Source organism: Aulonocara stuartgranti (assembly GCF_965226115.1).
Source record: "Aulonocara stuartgranti genome assembly, chromosome: 12".
Classification (NCBI taxonomy): Eukaryota; Metazoa; Chordata; class Actinopteri; order Cichliformes; family Cichlidae; genus Aulonocara; species Aulonocara stuartgranti.
The window spans coordinates 37,341,425-37,362,514 of NC_138948.1; the positions used below are offsets into that span (position 1 = coordinate 37,341,425).

The 21,090-nt window shown below is 40.5% G+C and overlaps 1 long non-coding RNA gene across 1 annotated transcript; it reads left to right on the forward strand.

The window, feature by feature from the left end:
- The first annotated feature begins 1,196 nt into the window (after positions 1–1,196).
- Positions 1,197–14,830, forward strand: LOC309719286. Its single transcript, XR_014280210.1, has 3 exons — positions 1,197–1,547; positions 12,244–12,285; positions 14,727–14,830. It is a non-coding gene; the product is annotated as an uncharacterized lncRNA (long non-coding RNA).
- Positions 14,831–21,090: the final 6,260 nt, after the last annotated feature.

The following is a 21,090-nucleotide window of genomic DNA, read 5'->3' on the forward strand; positions in this document are numbered from 1 at the left end:
TGTAAGGAGGGGCTTATAGGATGAAAGTCAGCACATTTTACTTTGTTTTAAAATATTATTAAATCATTATTATTTAACATATGTTATTTTAAATACATGAAAATAGCTGATACATCTGACTTACTTGATCTTTAAATGGTTAGCATAAATTCTACCTCCTAAACATAGATGGTCAGAGTGTCTCAACTCACCAATGCTTAATGTTAACATTAGTTTGATCACCTGAACGTTCTGCATATACAGAATATCCAATTAAATCTGATTAATAAAGAAAAAAACAAATTTAAAATGTTGACTTTTTAAAGGTTTAAAAAGCTTTTTCCCTCACAAGTTCTTCTACGACCATCTTCACTGTTGTCACATTATAATATAAACTATAACAAAGTAAGCAAATTTATCTCTGGTTAATTATTTCTTGTTATAATCTTATGCTGTTGAAAGCTTGTTTATTTCCCTGTATGTGGTGCTGTGTTGTGGTCGCACCATGAAAAGCATCCCAGGTCTGCCAGTGGTGAACAGCTTTTTCTGCTGTTGACTCTTGTTCTGATGTTTTTTTCAGATTGGATGATTTAGTAACGGTAACATGTGGAAGAACCGTACACAGCCTGGCACCTGCTCCTCATGCTGGTCACCAATTTGATCACACACTGCTGTGGGATAACATCCCACTCTTTAACCAACATTAGACGCAAGTCAGCCGATGTGGTTGTCTCGGTCGTTCTGGCATGAACAGCATTCCAAGCTGACTGGAAATGTTCGATGGGGTTGAAGTCAGGATTGCAGGCAGGCCAGTCTCTCTACTCCCAAATTCTGTAGATAAATCCTACTCTGTGTGGGTGAGTGTTGTCATTTTGGAGGATAGCTTTCGGCCCCAGACTGTGGAGATATGGGACTCCTACTAGATGTCATCTCGATATCTCTCTGTATCAAAGTTGCCTGCAATGATGACAATCCTTGTTTTCCAGTGAGTGAGATGCTGCCCACACTATAACACTGCCTCCATCAGAGGCTGTTATCCGTGTATCTGTTATTTTGCTGTTATCGATACAGCAATCCTTATGACATCCTCCACATCTTCTCTTGACCCTTTGACCCTATGATCCAGAATCTAGACTAGACTTAATCTAGACTCATTTCCGAACATACAGTAAGGGTCACATGTTCGCTATCCAGTGCACATTTTGCCGAGACCAGCACAAACAGACGTGATCATGAAGACCACACTGTAAAATGTAATTCTAGATGTTTGTTATTTCAACATATTATTCTATATCAGTTTGACGATAGATGACTGAAGTTGTTGTTATAACATAGAATTACAAGTTAAAAACGTCCCAATTACGCCAAAAAAAGCTAACTTGAAAACTCATGTCCAGCTAAATCAGCAACTTATGTGAACTTGACAATGTGGGGAAGTTGAGCACAGCAGGATTCAAAACTGTCCAACGTGACTGCTATCGAGGTGCATCATGGGGAATTGGCGGTTAACGACATGCTCACTTTACTTGGACGTTTTCTAATCGTCTTCTTTGGAATCTGCTTTCAAGGTGAGTAACATTGGTTATAACTATAAGGAAAGAGAGCTACAAAAGTTGGAACATGTTTTGAATTTATGGCATGACGTGGGTTTTCTCTTTTACCGAAATGTTTGCTTTAGCTAATGTAACTTTAGCCGACAAGGTCCAGCATATGGCCTTTTTTATGGGTTTAATGTGGCACTGACCAAATCACAAGTATTGTGCCGCTAGCTTTAAGGTTGTGCACTCAACCACTGTTGCGATATTAGCAAGCTAACTCAGCTAATTAATAAAGCTCATTTCATATTGTCTCTGTACTTGTAACAACAGGCTGTTGTATTTTGGTGGAAGTTCATTTTGGCAATATTTCCAATAACTGGCTGGGTTCAAAAAGAACTTTTTGGCAGGACTGCTATGCTTGTTATCATCTGTTTACCCCTATGTAATCACTTAAGTTGTTATTAACTGCTGCATGCTAAGCTGCAAGAGTGCACTGAGGATTGAGACAAAATATGGTCCACAAACCAGCATTATATTAGTTTTTATCAGATAGTTCTCCAGTGTGTTTATTTTTTGCTTTAATTATATTGTGCAGTTATTTGTTACATGAACATGACATGAACCAGAACTGGTTTGTAAAAATGCTGCAGCTTCAGTGGTGTGGAACTGGTTTAGCTTTCGTCCGTCAGATACACAACAAAGGACTATTTTTGGTAGAGCATGCTAGCGGGCCGTCGTTATTTTGTTGTTTGGAAAATACGGCACACTTAAAGTCAATCCTTTGATTTTTCTGAAAGTCGACAGAGCCCCTTATAATCCCGTGTGCCTTATGTATGAACTCTGGTTGTGTTTACTGACCTCGAAACGATTTTATGTGCACGGTGCTCGAAAATCTGTCAAATGTTTTAGTACGACTTTGCTAAGCTACGAAGCCGCACCGCTTGATGGATTGTGGGAGCATTACGGCTATCGTAGGCGGAGCCTCGCGGAGTGATACGTACTGTGATTCAACATAATATTACCGTATTGTGTGTGTATAACCTCTTTTTAAGTGTTGTGGATATTATACATGGTTATGCTGAGGATATGTCGGCCAGTTTCCACTGGAAATGCCTTTTGGTTAAACTGTCAGCGAGGAATTTGCTTTTGCACTGTTAAATGTTTATATAACTTTAATGCAGATAAAAAACAGCTGCTTGTTTAAGTGAAAATACATTGATTGTTGGGGTTTTTGCACTAATAAAGTTGTGGAGTTGTAAAGTATTTTGTCTAGTGTCAATTATATCATCAGTTATATCGTTATCACAAATTTTCAAATGTATATCGTGATAAATATTTTTGGTCATATAGGCCTGCTCTAGTAATAATGCCTGGTTACCATCATGGGGTAGCTGACGGACTGGTGAAGAAATGAACCAGGACTTTTAATCGCCACATGGATCATTTTAGTTCAGCTTTCCTTCTGTTATATTTCTTTAAGAGTTCAAAATGTGTTAATTACATCAATAAAATGTAATTTTCTCTGTAGCACTTCATGGATTTCAAAAGCAACACACCTTAGTTGTTCACACAAAGCATAAAGGTAAAAAACAATATATACAGTGTGATTTTCTTTTTTATTTAAAATGTCAAAAAGTATTTGCGGCTCCCAGTGTTTTCTTTTGCGTGGAAACCGGGTCCAAATGGCTCTTTGGGTCTTAAAGGTTGCTGACCCCTGCCCTAGACGTTTACTCAGATCCTAACAGTACTGTCCAGTCTCATGATTATGACAAAATTCTGATAAATTTAGGCTGACTTTAAGAAAATATGGGGGTTTAATTTAAAATGTCTTCATTCATAGCAACATAGTCAGTGTTGAGAAGGTTACTTTTAAAATGTATTTCACTGCAGATTACAGATTACATGCCCCAAAATGTATTTTGTAACATATTCTGTTATGTTACTCAATGAGAGTAACGTATTCTGAATACTTTGGATTACTTAATATACTGTCATGCTTTTTACAACTACATGAATGTCTTATTGCTGTGTGATTTATTACTATTACTGAAGGCTACTCGCCACCAAGCTAATATTGTTAGCCGGCGTTCGCTGAGGTTAGTTCATAGACCGCAGACTGTTAGACTTGATGGACAGCATCAACAACCTGCTAGCTGCAAATAATCATGTGCAGTTCTGAAAGCCATACCAACTAGATTTTTATAACTTAATATAAAATGAGTAACAGTAGGGTGCACCTTAGGTAAGGCTGCACTTTTTACAGTGATTCCATATAGAAAACTATTTCTGTGTCAGTTATATGTTTTCTTTTTGTCTGCTTTCAGAACTGCACATGATTATTTGCAGCTAGCAGGTTGTAATGCAGCCTTCAGTAATAGTAATAACACAGCAATAGTACATTGAAGATACTTAAGTGGCAAATAACCCAGATAACTACCACAACTAAAACAAGGTAGTTGCAGTAGACCAGAGGTTCCCAAAGTGTGGGGCCCGCAGAGCCATTGCAGGGGGGGCGCGGTATGAAAAGAAAAAAGAAAGAACGCTTGTTCACCGCTAGCATAACGGACATGTTTTTGACGGGGCTCCCACACAAACGCAAAGCAGGAGATGAAGCATCGCCAACTATGTTTCCAAACCAACTTCCTTCCACACCAAAGACTAGAAAATGTGGTGAAGCAAATCTTCCCTTTGGCTTCACCTGCACAAGTGCCGAGGTAGGTCTCCCTGCAGGGTTGGGTTTCCCTGTGAGCAGCGCTGGGCTGTTCATATCACGGACAAACAGGATCCCACATTTGTGATTTTTAGTTCACAAACACTTGTTGTAATGACTAACTACTCCTGACATTTTGGAGATATACATACTATACTATACTTTATACAGTAAAGTTACAGTGGGATACAAATAATATCAGGCTGATCCTGCCACGATTTGTTCCCCGGTTCAAATCAGACAAACAGGATCCCACAGCTGTTTATGTTTTTAAACCCATTTTGCACAGAGAGGCATTTTTGAAAAATGTATTGACAGCAATGTTGAACATTATTACACAGGAAAAAAAACGACTACACATAAAATAATGACACCGTGACGCCTCTGCCTTTGTAAATGGAGGGACAGTAACTGCGTGTAAAACCTGCAGACAGTCAGATTAACAGTATTTCGTCTCTATCTCCATTCTGCAATTCATCTCATGTAAACAATAACGTGGCCACAGCGTGACGTGAAAAAAGGCGCATACCTTTGACGTTGTGTGACGAACTCTGTATTCCTCGTCCACACGTAAACGCAAAAAAGGAGATTTTCTTGTAAAACAAAGGGCGCCTAGCAAACAAAGTTTGGGAACCACTGCAGTAGGCTAACGTTAGCTTTTAAAAGGAACTTACTGTCAGATGTTTCTTTAGGTTGGAGTCTTTTGATGCTGAGGGCAGCTTGGCTGCTGGCAAACAGAGTTTGCATTGCACGGTCAGAGTTCATCTCTTTCTTCTTTAAATGTCAAACGGTGTCGGAATTTCTAAATAAGAAATACATTTCCTGCCCGTGCACTGCTGGCTCCGGGTCCATAGTGTAACTGATGCCAACGCGTTACTGTAATCCGATTACTTTTTTCAAGTAACGAATAAAGTAAGGGACATTAGCGTCCGCTGTTCACTGCGTAGGAAGAAAACGTCTTTTTACTGCGAAAAAAACCCCTAAACTTCCGCACAAGCACCGAGTGCGCTGCCACGGGAATGTGTAACTAACAGAGAAACTCCCGGATTCTTCCACTGACATGAGGGCTGCGCCACACCTGCACCAGGGTAAACCTCTGCCTGCCCCACCCCTGCTAAACATGTGAAAATAGAGCAGCAGGACCACTGAGTCTGTGATTGTATTTATTTTCTGCTGTGTTTTACTTGCATCTATTTGAAAGACTGAGTGTAAACACAAACTATTTTATTTTATGTGCTGGAATGTGCAGAAAATAGGTTTAAATGTTAAACAAATTTCTTCCAGTCAGAGAATGTTGCAGATAATTTAATGTTTGCTTGATGCATAAAGTTAAAAGACTAAAACTACACAGCCTAACATATGAAACAGGAAGTGACCGCCATGTTATCCATTTATTTCACCAAAGTAACTGTATTCTAATTATCACCTATTTTAAGCGGTAACTGCAACAGAAAACAGTTACTTATCCTTTATATTCTAAATATGTAACTTCGGTACATGTATTCCGTTACTCCCCAACACTGAACATAGTGCATGTTGAAAATGTGTACTGCTGGAGTAGAGTAGTACCATGCAATGCAATGGGTCATCTCTAAAGATCCATATCTGAACAGTTAGAAATGAGAAAAGATTAGGATGTTCTGACTAAAGCTGTTAGGAACATCAAACTAATTTATCAATCCATGTGTGCTTTTAGATTTCACCAAACATATAGAATTTGTAGTTTATTTTCCTGGTGATTTGGTACACACTTACGTTAACTAAACGGTGGGTTCTGAAGTTTTAACAGTATCAGTACAGATTTTGAAGAGCGAAATACTGTTTGAATATCAAAAAATGAAAATGTAGAAAGAAAACAAAATAGCTCGAACATCTTATGACACAGTACACCACCATCAAAGACTGACCCAGAGTCTCAAACGAAGAAGAGAAAGAAACAAAGGACCCAGGAAGGAAAAGAAGTCCCAGCATTTTATATTTTCTACCGACTGGCACAGCATATGAAACATCGGGACGCAAACATTTAACATGTAACCAGAAACAAGCATAAATGTGGGCAACAACGTCAGCCACTTTTTAAATTAATTACCTCATAGAAGTCTATTAGGCATCTTGAGGTGGCTGTCATGATGAATTGGTGCTATATAAACTGAACTTGAATTGAACTGAACTGACTTTTTGTGACTTGATTTGTTAAACGTTCTTTTTTCATTTCATTTTCATGCTGCCATTAAGTATCGATTGGTTAGGTTTACGAACTTGGCATCTACTCTGTTACGCCTCAGTGACACGTGCCTGGAGACCTGTTGGCAAATGCTGCACAGCCTCCTGTCCCTGCAGGAGAAAATGGGGAAAATGTGTCTTCCTGGACTTGTACTTGTTGCTGGCTTTACCACATGAAACTGGTTGTGAAGCTGCACAAATACGCCCGTTTGCAGTTGCTTTGGTCAGTATAAGGTTGCCAAAGTTGCCCATGGAAAAATGATCTGCAAACACTCACTAACGGCAGCGGGCAGACACCTCTCTGAAATCAATTTCACCAAGCGACTGCCAGCATTTATAAGATAATGAAAATGTAATTAGGTAATCAGTCAGTTCACCTACCAAAATTCACAGAGCGTGGATGCCTTAGAAATATTTAACTGGATGCTTCCAATTCGAGATATGACACTTATTGATATCTATTCTTCCATTTGGAAATGACAACTATAAAAGGCTCAATTAGTACTTTGGTGATCATTTAAATAACTTCTGAAGGTTGTGAAATAGAGCTTAGCAAATACATTTGTCATGGTGGCACCTTTCTTACTGAATGTGGCTGCTCACAACAGGTAGTGTATGCTCACTGCAGGTACTGTACATCACACAGCGATAAATTTTTCATCACCTGTGTTTCTCAGAAAAGGAGTAAAGTGACTGGTAGAGGATCTGTTCCTGTACCCAGGGGAACACTGTTTTGCTCTGCAATTCACTCACTTTCATAGATGACTTGGCTGAGTTCTCCTGGGGAATGGGAGCACAGAGACACCCTTTGGAGAAAATCCTTGCTTTTTCCCTGTGATTTAAGGGAGCTGTGTGAAGATCAAAGCCTTGGTCCCAGTCCCTGTAGTCTCCACTGTTTAGAAGGGGAAAGTCAGGGGTGCTGGGAAATGGATGACCCCAGGGGGGAATCCGCCAAACAGCTGAACAAGGCTCTCCAAAACATACTGCAAGGTAAATGCACGTCAGTCGTCCTGACTTCTGTTATATTCTGCATCTGTAGGTGTGTTGTTGTACAAGCGAGTTGTGTCAGCTTCATCATATGATGTGTATGTGTTGATTCTATTGTGCACATGTGTGCTTGGGGCAAGGTATGGAAAGGTCAGTGCAGGATAACAAGTATTAGGAAGAGTTGCTTTGTTTTTCACTTCATATAGAAGTTGATCATTAGTTGAAAACTGGAATTCATCAACCTCCAGCATGTCCCCTGTGAGGAAGCCTGTGAAGTTCATCTTAATGAACACCCTCACCCCACCCAGCTCCACTGCCGTCATGCTGTACAGACTTACACGGGGATAGAGAGTAGGAGGCACACATCATGCATGGAAGGAAATAATGCACTCTTGGTTATCGATTTTGTGTTGCTTAACAATTCCACGAGTAGCCCACAGTGCTGATCCCTCTTACCTTGATAGGTGTGTTAATACCATCTGCATGGTGGGTAACCCCTACCGCCTGTATGAAATACGCCCCCACCTCTGCGCTGCTCCTCACCTGCTCTCTCAGGGAGCACTGAGGGGGAGGACCATCCCTGCTAATTAATAATTCACCCCAGGCCAAACTTCCTCCCCAGTGGCTCCATGTGATTACAGCAAGCAGCCAGAAGTCAAGGTTAGTAGTAATGATAGAACAGCGCAACAACAATAACTAGCCCAGGATTGGCCTTCCCACTGGTGGATAGGAAGGAGTCAGAGATGAGCAAAGAATGAAGCCTTCACTGGAGTTTACAGAGAGGGGGGTTTAATGGTGTGAATGTGGAGTGGGTGGGAGGTGGGGGAAGGGGGAGTGGAGTTTAAGAGACCTGCATTAGGCCTTGTGCAGGAGTTTTTTGGATAGGCTGTCTTAGATGTATGGTGTAAATTAATGCAGAGGTCTTGGAGAGTAAATATTGAATAAGTGCAGCTCAATGGAGTTGAAAATCAAAAGCATCTCCTCAGGAGCTTTTGGCCTCCGAAAATCGTGTGCTGGTTTGCTGACCTCTGCATTAGCATTATTTTAACAGAGAAGATAGGAGGTATGTTGGGAGAGTAGAAGAGAAGGTTGTGGGGCAAGGCAGGGGGGACATGCGGCGAACATTAAGAGAGAGAGGAGCAAAGTCTGCAAGGCCGGGGTCCTTCCACTCTGCCAGATCCTTGCCGCGCACTCACAATGAACATGAGGAGGGAAGAAGAAGAGGAGGGGTGTGAGGGTTACTAGCAGCCAGCAGCCATCAGGAGTGCCAAGGCCCGAGGCCCTGACTAGCAGACTCACTGAGTAAAGCCTTGACTCTGTGCAATAACACAGCCCACACTCTGGATGGGAGACCTGACCTAAGACAGATTTTTGGCAGAGTTCTAGTTTTACATGAGTAGAGCTTGGCCAAGTTTTAACCCTGGACACGTAGCTTTTTAACTTTGGATACCAGGCTGTTAAAGATCTCAAAGAGCATGTTGCTCCTGCTCATATTTCACAACATCTGTCATGATCGATTACAGAACAAGTGCTAAACCACGTATCCCATGTCCAGGAGGCAAGTTCAGCCTCAGAATGATCACAGTGATTTGTAGATTTAAAGTTTTCAACTTTACCCTGGTATCATCACATTTGGTGCACAATAGAAGCAACATTTAATTCAGAAATGGTTCTTTTGTTCGTAGTGTGTTTTTTTTTCCTAAGAGTAATTCTCCACTATGCAAGTTGCAGTTCAGGGATCAGCGAGACGAGACTCTTACATACTTGCAGTGTACTTATACCACTGCCGATGTAGTGAAGTCACAAGGTAAAGTGAGGCGGACATCGCATTATCCGTTGGTGAAGAAAAAGAAAAAGTCAGATCAAAACTAACAGTCATATACTTACCTACAACCTTCTTATTTAATGTAACATTCAAAAGCCATTATGCAAAAGCAGCCATGAACCCTCAAATAATCTGTATTGCTAAATGGTAAATGCAGAAAAGTTTGCATTGTGCTGCTGTGTGAAGCTGTTTTTAGCCACAGTGGTAACCATTCGTTCTGCCTACCTGCGCTCTACATGGACATCTCCACCTCTGAATGAAAAATGAAGGTGGAGCAAAACGGTTAGACATATCACATTGAGACATTCTCACAGTTGTTAATCTGTGACAACTATAAGTGCTACTGAGCCTGCACGGTGTCAGCTTACCTGTTTTATTAGATCAGAAATAGTCAGATCTGCTGTCTGCTCTCCACCATGGTGAGCTTTCCTTGCTAATGATTAAAATGAGTTCTTAACAAGTTCTTGAAACTCCATCTTCTCTAAGTCACACATGTTGATCAAGGTGATTAATAAGATCCATCTGTTACGTTGATAAATCACTGAAGCTCATTTACTTGCTCATTCTAGCATTGTTTTCATACAACGCGCAGATCGTAACTGATCTCAGAGCAGTGAAAGCAGAGCCAGCAGCAGCTTGTATGTGCAAATCACCAAAAGAAGTTTCTCAGCTTGCCCAGCCTTTCATTCTTAAAAAGACACAGACACACCAGTATAATAGAGAGAGCTACAGTTTCCTATGAGTACACAACAAGTGCAGACTTCAGCAAAAACAGCCAACTGAGGCCCCAAGGATACAGTAATCTAAAGCAGCGGTCCCCAACCTTTTTTGCACCACGGACCGGTTTAATGACAGACAATATTATCACGTACCGGCCTTTAAGGTGTCGCGGATAAATACAGATAAATAACATGATACAACCAAGACAAAAACTGTGGTATTTTGTAAATATAATAAGAAACGTGAATTCACTGTGTAATTGTGTAACTTTATTAGCAGCGTCCTCCTGAAATGCGCCAACAACATTGAGAGTAACATCCTCCTCTCTGCCGCTTAATGCTCTCTGGTCACTCTGGTAACGCGCAAATATTTCTTTCAAAATAAGACACACAACTACAACACGGGAAAAGACCCGGGGAAACCGAGTTAATCATAAAAACCCTGAGAACCATAAATTTCACACCCGAGCCTCAACTCTAGTGGCCCGCTACCAAACGACTCACGGACCGGTACCGGGGGTTGGGGACCGCTGATGTAAAGGATGGATGCAAATAGGTAAGGGGGTCTATGATGACACTGTGTGTGACATGAAAAGAGAAAGATCGCTTTACTTTGGTATGTAAAAAAATGTCTGTTTTTAGATTTTCCAATTCAATTCAATTCAATTTTATTTATGCAGAACCAAATCACAACAACAGTCGCCTCAAGGTGTTTTATATTGTAAGGTAGACCCTACAATAATACATACAGAGAAAAACCCAACAATCATATGACCCCTTTGAGCAAGCACTTTGGCAACAGTGGGAAGGAAAAACTCCCTTTTAACAGGAAGAAACCTCCAGCAGAACCAGGCTCAGGGAGGGGCGGGGCCATCTGCTGTGATTGGTTGGGGAGAGAGAAGGAAGACAGATTTGGCAAGGGAGGCACTGTTTGCCTTGCTTGCCCTGACAGAATGCCACTGACTCACAGCAATATTACTAACTTGCTAAATATATAGAAGGTTGTCACGTTCATCGTCCTTTAACCTCCTTCCTATTCAAGTTAGGAAGTAAGAAGTTGCAGTATATAGAATGCTTTCAACCCTATATTAAGTTAAAATGTATACTACTTTTTGAAATACACTTGTGCTGTTTTCTGTACTTTTTGCCCACATACTATGTAGTCTAGTTGTGCACTTGTTTTAATTAATAATTTTTATTTGACTTTTTGGTGCAAAATACCTCTGGAGTGACGATGGCAATGGGTTGCTCCCTCTCCAGCGCTCCAGGAGCCATTTGAACTTGTAGGCTATGTGTCCTATTAGTGGTCATGGGAAGCAGACACATCATCTGTCTCCACATCCTTTTTCCTAAAAGGGAAGAATGTCAAGCAAATCATTTCAATTATTGGAGTGCATGTGGATTTGCACTATACATGCAGAAGTGCAGGGTAGCTATGAGTTTCATTAACATGGAGGGTGGTCTTTAACCAGTGCTGGTCGTTTAACTGGTGCTCAATGGCAAGCATGTTTTAATCCACCAGTGAAGGGTAGTTCCTTTAAAACAGATGAAAGACAAGATATGCAAGAGTGTTTAAAATTTCATGTCAGATTTATAGACTTAGGCCTTTTCTTTCATGTATTAATAAGCCTACTGAACATCTGAGCTAAGAGATTATGGACTGAAATCAGCCTAAATATGAATAAGTCAGTTCGTGTTAATGTGATTTGGATCTCTGCTTTTCATCTTCCTAAGTGTCAGAGGAGAGAGAGTGGGAATCATTATAGGGATCGGGTGATGAGGCCCCTGCTATTTCCAACAAACCTCATCCCTGGTGTCTGCTATAAGGGCCTCAGCATTAAGATGCATAAAGTTTGGAGGAATTTGTCAGTGTGTGTGTGTGTGTGTGTGTGTGTGTGTGTGTGTGTGTGTGTGTGTGTGTGTGAGTGATTCCTTGTTGATTATATTCTGTATGTCAAAATGGGATTCTAGTGGGAAGACTACTTACGAGGACAGGAGAGATCAAAACTGTGCTTGTTTTATTTACTGGGGGTGGAAACTTTTGGCTGAATTTCCACAGTTGTTTCCACCACTTCTCTGAGCGCTTCCCAGTAATACCAGCTGTCTTGTGCTACTGGTAACTGGTAATAACTGCATAACTGGGATAGTAAGCCATGTCAGGAAGATAGCAGACGTTTTTAATTACAAAAAAATTGAAGATAAAATGTGTTAAATTTTTTAAAACATACCATGTGAAATCAGACTACATTTTTTTTTCAACAGGTTTAAGAAGCTCCAAGCAGACTGTCATAGGTCATTCTACAGGTACATGTTTACAACCAATAAATACATTTTAAAATTCAGCACTTTTATCATGAAAAATCTTTGAATCCAAATGTAAAATCTATTAAATATAAAATAACTGGTCATGAAGCTTGTATAAATGTATAAAGGCATAAAGATTAGCAAGTGTCTTTGAAGCTGGGTTTAAGAAATAATTGTTTAATGTTCTTTAGAGAACATAATTAGTGCCATCTCGTGCCACTAAATGTAAGTGAAGGTGAGTGTAAAGTGGAATTCTTTCTCCTGCGGACATGCTGATGAATGTTGTTTCCGATTGCGCTTTGGTAAGAAATTTAGTTATGTTTGTGGTGTGTTGTGCATGTAGCAACCACTAATGCTGTAAACTGTCTCCGGGGTGCTTGGAAAAGAGGATATTTTATTGCATGAAATAGCTTTGCCAGCTGTTTGTGCGGTTTGGTAAACAAAAGGAAGGTGTCAAGGAAAAGTGTCGGACTCCAGCTTCTCTGGTGCACCTGACTCAGGCAAGCTGTCACCGACACTGTCCTCATTCATTTCATATTCATTTCATTGTATGAGAAGCATACAAGAGTGAAAACAGATATAAGATACCTTGAAAAATTATATAAATGAAACTTGTATGTTTTGGATACTTACTAAAACAATATATGAAAGTGGCCACTTTCATGAGTAAATCATATGAGGCTTATATAATTCACTATATGAAGTAGGCCACATCTGATGCAAGTCTTTTATACGTTTTTTCTATTTCATTATTTCTTTTCCATATGGGTTGGCTTATCGTGGCATCACCTCCCCGCTGCCAGAACCATTCCACAGCGAGTTAGGTTGCTGTTTATTTTGTCTTGTTGACCGGTTTCCCCCTGCACCAATGGTGAGTTCCTTGAGGGGTTCAAAAAGACCTTTGCTCACCCGGTGCTTGAAGGCAGCGCAGCGAAGAAGCTGTTGAGTCTACCACAGTCAACAGAACCCAAGTTGTAAACTTTGTAACACTGTATATCCAACATATAGTAGCAGGATGTAAGATGTAAGCTAAGAGGCACAACAAAGTGGCAGAACAGTATACTGGAACATCTGTGTCGCATATGGACTAGAAGTCCCTGAGGCTACGTTCACACTGCAGGCGAAAGCGCATCAAATCCGATTTTTTTGACCCTCTGCGACCCATCTATCCGATCATGGTATGACAGTGTGGACGGCGCAAATCTGATATTTTCAGATCCGATCTGGGTCACTTTCGTATGTGGTGCTGAATCCGATACATATCCGATGTTTTAGAAAGCCACTGCTGTTTGAACAGTCATGTCGCATTAAATCCGTCTTTTACGTCACTGACACAAGACAGACGCCAATTATCAGCGCCAGAGAAGCGCCAGAGAAGCGCCCGAGAAGACATCGCGAACGCGTCCTGGCCATCCCATGTAGATGTCAGTGAAACTGTTGGGAAGATAACGTTGGAGAAACGTTAACATTTTATTTGTACTGTATAATCTTTTCAAGTCAAGTCAAGTTGGCTTTATTGTCACTTCAACTATATACAGTTAGTACACAGTGAAGCGAAACAACGTTCCTCCAGGACCAAGGTGCTACATGCAACATAAATTTACAACATAAATGAACAGAAAACACTAAACTAGCTAACTAAGAGGCCTAGTTAGCTGGCTAGCGGAGACAAGACAGACTGACCTAACATAAATTACAACATAAATTAACAAAAACTAACTATCTAACTATCTAAGGAAGACTTTTTTTTTTTATATACAGACAGCAGACAACAAAGTGCACGTGCAAATGTGCAAACAAGAGCAGCAAAGTGACAGTGTGACAAAAAAACCCACAATGTAACATAATAATAATAATAAGGTTTTGTGATGATGAGTTGAGGTAGTGGAGGAACAGTAAACATTCCTTAGTGTAGCAGCAAAAATTAGGAAGTAAAGAAGTTAGTGGCACCACTTTGGCTCCGGAGCGGCCGCTGCGTGCTACTGCCGCGCCGCCATCGTGTAAAGGAGGATCTGCAGATTCTGACAGAAATCTTTGAAGCACCGCTCCTCTAAAACAGCAATAAGGATCATTATTAGGTTATTTACATTATTATGTAAATAACAAAATAACTTAATACAAAAATTGGGAAACGTAAAGTCCGAAGTCTTTATATTAACGGCCATCTGTCAAACAATACTGTTTGCTCTGGGTCTAAACAGAGCGCGTTGTGTGTGAAGTCTTCTTTTGCGCATGCGGCCGCTTTGAGCGTTCACACTAGAGCGCGTTTGCTGTCGCATTTTATTTGTAGTGTGAACACGAAGACATTTTTTGATCAAAAAATCGGAATTGAGCATTTAGACCTGCAGAGTGAACGTAGCCTAAGTCTCAACTGGGGATGCCATCTTTGATGGCTAATAACAACAAAGCTGAGAGTGTGTGGGACTTTGATTTCCGGACAGGCAAGTAGCTGCTGGCTGCCCAACTAACACAGTGTTGGCCGACAGGGAGGAGAAGGCCGTGCATAGATGTGGCAATCCTAGCAGATAGCAACATCAGAAAGAAGGAGTATGAGAAAATGGAGAGGCACCACAGCCTGAAGGAACAGTTGGAGCAGTTATGGAAGGTAAAGTCCGAAGTGGTCCCAGTGGTAATAAAAGCTTTAGGAGCTGTTACCCCAAAACAGGAAGAGTGGCTGCAGCAGATTCTAGTCAACACGTCAGAGGTCTCTGTCTATAAGAGTGCAGCAATTTAATTTCAAAATACTGTTTGCATTGTCAAATATCAGCCTTACTTTACTCTTTACTGCTACAACCTGCTGATGCACATTCCTATTCCTTTTTCATAGAATGAAATTACTGTGTGTTTATGCAATGCAATTGTAAAACACTTGTGCCAGGATTGCTCCCACTCAACACATGGTCCCTCCCCACCCAGATCCAATATGGAAAAACCCCACAAGAAACACCCCAGAGTGGAGGATGGTGATGATAACAGCATTCTTGGTGTTCACCTTATTTTTGTATCTAATTTGATTAGCTTCTAAAGTACCTTATCATGATTAATTTGTTAGTAACATATATAACGAGTCCTCATTGCTGGAACTTGATCGGAGCCATATGGAGCGTGTATATAAGCTCTATTATTAAAATATTACATTACTGGCTTGTTCAGTGATTCTACAAATAACTTCAAATGACCAGTCAGAAAGCAGTGGTCAACAATGTCATGATGAGTATGAGCTGAAAGCAACTTCTAAATATCTGAATTGTTTTTTGACTGAAATGTGGATTCTGACTTCCAGGATTTTAAGGGATGATGGAAAGATTAATTTTGTTTCGAAATAGTGAAGCTGGTGGGTGGCTGACTGTTTGGTAGTGTGTCTTATTGTCATACTGCCCCAACAGTGCCTGGAGCACCCCAGCCCAGCCTTGGTTCACCCTATCTCTCCAATGCTCCCACCAGGTCCCACAGGGAGGCTTCAGCTGGTGTAAATCAGCAGATATGGAGCTTTCAGGGAACACAATGAGAACTGCAGAGCTCCTGTGGTTTTAAATAGAGGGAGTGCCCCCGGCTCAATTACTGTCTTATGGAAAGTGGAAGAGCCGTAATTGAATGTGACACAAGCAAGCTGTGTGCACTTGGCTGTGGCAGCACATCTCACAGTCAGAATGCAGCTCTGACAGCGATCTGTCGGATTGTGCACACACCAACAACATGGATGCACAAACAAATTGGTGGAGACATCATTAAAGTCACACAAAGCATTTTTATAGTGCGAAAACACCTGTCTGATCAACCTAAGACCATAAGAAAAGCAGCAACAGAAAAGTGGGGCACCTTCGCAGGTTCACTATATCTTCCTAAATGAAACCATCTCAGTGCTCAGAGCAAGAGACGAGTCCAAAAATGCCTGAAATCCCAACGCTAACCAACAACAGCTTTCCATGTGTTAGTTACTGATCTCACCTGATAAGATTTGAGAGAAATTAAGTTCAAAACTGTATAAGCAACTGCAGAAATAGAAACAGTGTTTCAAGTGAACTATTTTCACCTTGTCATCTTTTTGTCCAACTTCAAAAATAAAGCTGCCAACCCTTAAAAATCTCTCACATGTTAATCTCAGCCTGGAAATTATCAAACATTTTCGAGTTTGCTACTATTACTAAGTTACCAATTAGTAGAGTAGCAAAATACCTTAGTAACAATGTGATAACCTGGTAGAAATAAGAAGGAAATGCCTGTGAGTTTGAATTTGCACATTTTTATAGAGTTTAAATTGTGATGACCTCATACTAAGGTAATATCGGCTGATGTTTTAGCATATTTGGATAGCATTACTATATTATTGTCATGAATCGCTGTGTGGCAGGCAAGCAGGAGTGGTGGACCCAAAATGCAGAACACAGACACGGAAGTGAAACTTAAGGCGCAGCTTTATTGCTGGGAAAAACCTCGTACAAACTAAACTCACCAAAAGAAAACCAAAAGTCAGAACAGAGGAACCAAGGACTGAAACACTGGAAAGAAACACTAAACTGGAGCAGGAGACCAAACACTAGGAACATAGAAGCAGAACACACAGCTAGTTGAGGGTACGACACGACACTGACACAGAGAAACACAGGGCTTAAATACACAGATGGCAGTAATCAAGGGATGAGAGACAGAAGGGGAACACACCTGGGAGAAATCACAGCTGACGAGACAGGGGAAACGTAAACTGAGCACACTCACATATGACACAGACCTTCACAATAAAACAGGAAACTCAGACACATGGAACCAGACAAGACATTGAACTAAACAGACAGATTCACAAACAGATGGGGTGACACCATAGACAGAGACACAGACTCAAAGGCAGACCAAATATAACACACAGAACTCAAACAATAATCATCATCATCATAAACTAGAAAATGATAACTAAAAGCGCTGGGTCACCGACCCAGGACCATGACAATTATAATGCTTGAATTAATCCTACCTAGGTTCCCAGCATTCTGCTTTGCATAAACGCAATCATGTACATATCACGTTCAATGCTCCACAGTGATTCTAAACCTTGTGGAAAGCCTTCCCAGAAAAGCTGAAGCTGTTATAACTGCAGCGGGTGGGCTTACAACACATTAAACTCTATGGATTAAGAATGGGATTTCTCTCAAGTCTATGTGTGAAGGCAGATGAATGAATACTTTTGGCAATGTAGTGTACATGACAACTCCAGTCCCTTATCTATGTCCACACAGGATATGTCACAGTCAGCCGCATCAGATATACAAAAATAAACTTCATGTTCCTCCTGTTAAGCCAACTCTCCTCTGATTGGCTGCTGCTGACAAACAGAAGGCTTGAGCAGCAGGCCAATGAGGTGCATGTACCCACAGCCTGGCTGTGTAACTGAGATAACCTTATTAAGAAATGATTCTCTTTTTGACATCATACAGAGGCAAGAATAGAATCCCACTGAGGTGACCATCAGGTATTGTGATATGAAAAACCCCCACAAGAACAAATGATTAGCCAATCAGCACCATCAGGTGCCATTATCAAGCTGTGCTCCAGGGCAGAGTAATAAGAGTAATAAGAACAGTGAAAGACTGCATAATAACACCAATAATGGCCTTACATGTTGTAATTTATTTTAAAACATTACCTGTGGGCAGATACATTGGTCTCTCCTCTAAAACCACTAAAGTTGGTTAGACTGTCAAATGAAAGTGGAAAAAAGTCAAGTGAGTTCACTCCTGCCCGACATCAGGCGAGGGTTTGTTTGTTTCTCTGTTTGTTTGTTTTTTGTGTCTTTTTGTTGTTATATCATTCAGGTCATATGCAAATATGCACATTTGCACTAGTTGGTTTTGCACTTAGTTTGTATAGTTTCTTAAGACTTTTTGTAAATTGTCTTTTTCTTTTTATCTATTTCTTTTATTTTGCATGAAGAAATCAAAGTGAAGCAAAGTCAAATTCCTTGTTTGCTCACACAAACTTGACCAAATAAAGACGATTCTGATTCTGATTGTCTTTGTTTATAACTACATTAAACTTCAGAGTCTTCGATCAACAGTTTTTTAATCCTTGCTCTATCCATATACCTGTTATGGGAAGGAAAACAAAAAGCTGTGGACCTAAAAATCAAAAAGATTAAATTGTGAAAGGGAGTGAAAATAAGCCAAATACAAGTTCACTGCAACATAACATACTTTTGAATCATTTCCTGTGTCTTTCAGAAAATATTAAAAGGAACTTCTCTAATTAAAATCCTGCTTCCTTGCAACTCACACCGTTATCAGCTGTTAGAGCTTCATGAAAATAAGTGCCAGGTGTACAGATAGGTACACATACATGTGTTTAAAGCACATCTATGTGCTCTTTTTGGGGAACTAATCTTTTTACGCAAATTTCAGTTCAGGTTTGGCTAAGGCAAACAGTTACGGTCAAGTCACTTGCAAGTCAATGTAATTTTGTCTGGAGTTATGGAAACATGAGCGTGTGTGTCTGTGTGTGTGTGTGTGTGTGTGCCCACGTATGTGACTGCTCTCACTGCGGCAGGTGTCTGTCTGACAGGCGTGTGATGAGTTGAGCCCTGCATTGAGCCTGTCTAAGCCCAGTGACTGGGCTTCCTCTCTATCCCAATAAGCTGCCCTGGGTCTGCTGGGCTGATTCTGACTCCCCACCTCAACCCTGCACCTTTGACTGCACCAGTTACTAGAATACCAATGACTCAGTGTCCCTTATGTCTCTCTGCTCCCTGGCATGTATGCATATTTGATGCTGAGTCCCCTGATCTGAATTGCGCTGGCATTTTAATAGTGCCCCCTGTAACCTGTAAAGAATATAGCTTTCCTTTAGAGTTTAACCAGTACTTAGAGCATTGACTGTGCAGAGCACACTACATGATCCCATGGGTTTACAAATAAATACATATATTACAGGCACATCTCACATGTTTTCTATCTCTTTTAAGCTCTTTTATATTAAGACAATAAGTGGCTTGACTTGGTACACCATTCAGTTACACAATAGTATGCTAACACAGCACTCTCCCTCAGAGTTCTGTTCTGTCCTCGTGCGCTTTAGCTTCTGAGAAGCTAGCACAGAGCATGGCTTTGGCATTCTGACCCTCGAGGGATAATTAACAGTGACAGCTTTGTGAATGAAAACAGCCTCAGTAATGCACTCCTCTCCTGATGCATCAGCTTCTGGTTTGCTGCTTCTGAAAACTGCTTGGTTGTAACTGGAGAACTAGCTCTTACCACCAGCTATGACCCTCAAACATAAGCTGTCTTCATCTTATGCTGTCTGCGCAAGTCTGAGGTCTGTCAAGAAACGTGGTGAAATTATGGTTTCTCTCCATCCTGTAAATGCTTGATTGTTTCGAGATTGAGTTTAGAGATGTGCTGAACACTCTGGCTTATTGTTGGGTTTCTTTTAAATGTTTGTGGATAAGCTTTGCTGCACTGTCCTGCTGGGTGAGGCTGCTGTTGTGAGAGTTCAGTTGCCAAGGAAGCTGTGTATATATATGTACATTTTAATGTTTGTGGAAATATCTCCCTTTGTGTCTGTTAGAGTGGGTTAACTTACATTTTAGTTGGACCATTCTCAATAGCTGCTGGGTCCTGATGGATTCTAGCTGTTATTACTTTTATTTCAAATCAAAATTCTCTTTTTCACATCTGTTCTTGTGCATTGCTGCTCAGTTCCTTACACTGATACAATGCACAAAAATAAAACGGAAGAAATGTTATGGGTTATCAGTATATTTCATAATACGATCCTTTTTTCGTATATGACTAGGAATACTGAATAGTATCCAGTATAGGAAAGATTTAGAACATAAAACTTGCCTGAGTTAGGCTGAGTAAGGGGTCAATAAAAATAGGTTTGTTTGGCTTTTTTTGCATGTATCGATTTAGAGTGGCAGTAGCTCAGGAGGTCTACTAACCAGAAGGCTGATGGTTCGATCTCTGGTTGCTCCAGTCTGCATGCCAAATATCTTAACCTCAAGTTGCAGCCAAATTCATTGTGGGGATGAATGTTTGTGATTGCACATAGAAAGCCCCCACTTTGCAGTGTTAACCAACCAGTATTTAAGCTGCCACAAGTCTTTTCTAATTTGTCAGTGTTTGTCAGCCAGTACAGGGCGCTATGGTGCACGGTCTAACAGACATAAGAGAACTTTAGTGTGTCATTTTGTTTTAAGTGCTTTTTTAGACGCCTTCATGCAATTAAAACAATCAACAGACAGAATCATTAATGTTCTTGTGTATTGGTTCAAAGTACACAGCCGTGTAAGATGCGATGCTTTGAGAGGAATACTATGTCAGTCACTGCTTTTCGATTCTTCCATATCAAACAGCTCGCAGTTTCCAGTTCATTTTGCCACTGTGTGAAAACCTAAATGTCAAAGTGATGTCATTGGTTGGAATTGCTTTTTAATTTAAAGCCAGTCGTATTCTAGTTGTTTTGCTCTTCATGAGAACACTGCTCAGCACAGCCCAGTAAATGTATCTACTAATAGAAAGTGAAGCGAAGAACAGAGAGAAACACAAACGAGCTGCTGATTATGCATTCTCAATGTAATTGAAAAAGCAATGAATGCTAAAGTAAAGAGCCACTGCACCGGAAATAAATTCAATTATCAAGCAGATTTTCACAATATTTATTCATATTTCTTTTTGAATAAGAAAATTATAAATGGGAAAATAATGAGCTGCAGGCTGAACAACAAGTTAGTCGAATAGCCACTGCACACCAACACACAGCACATAAAACCAGACACATGACACATAAACATAGCCTTTCTGCACAGTTAGTATGTCT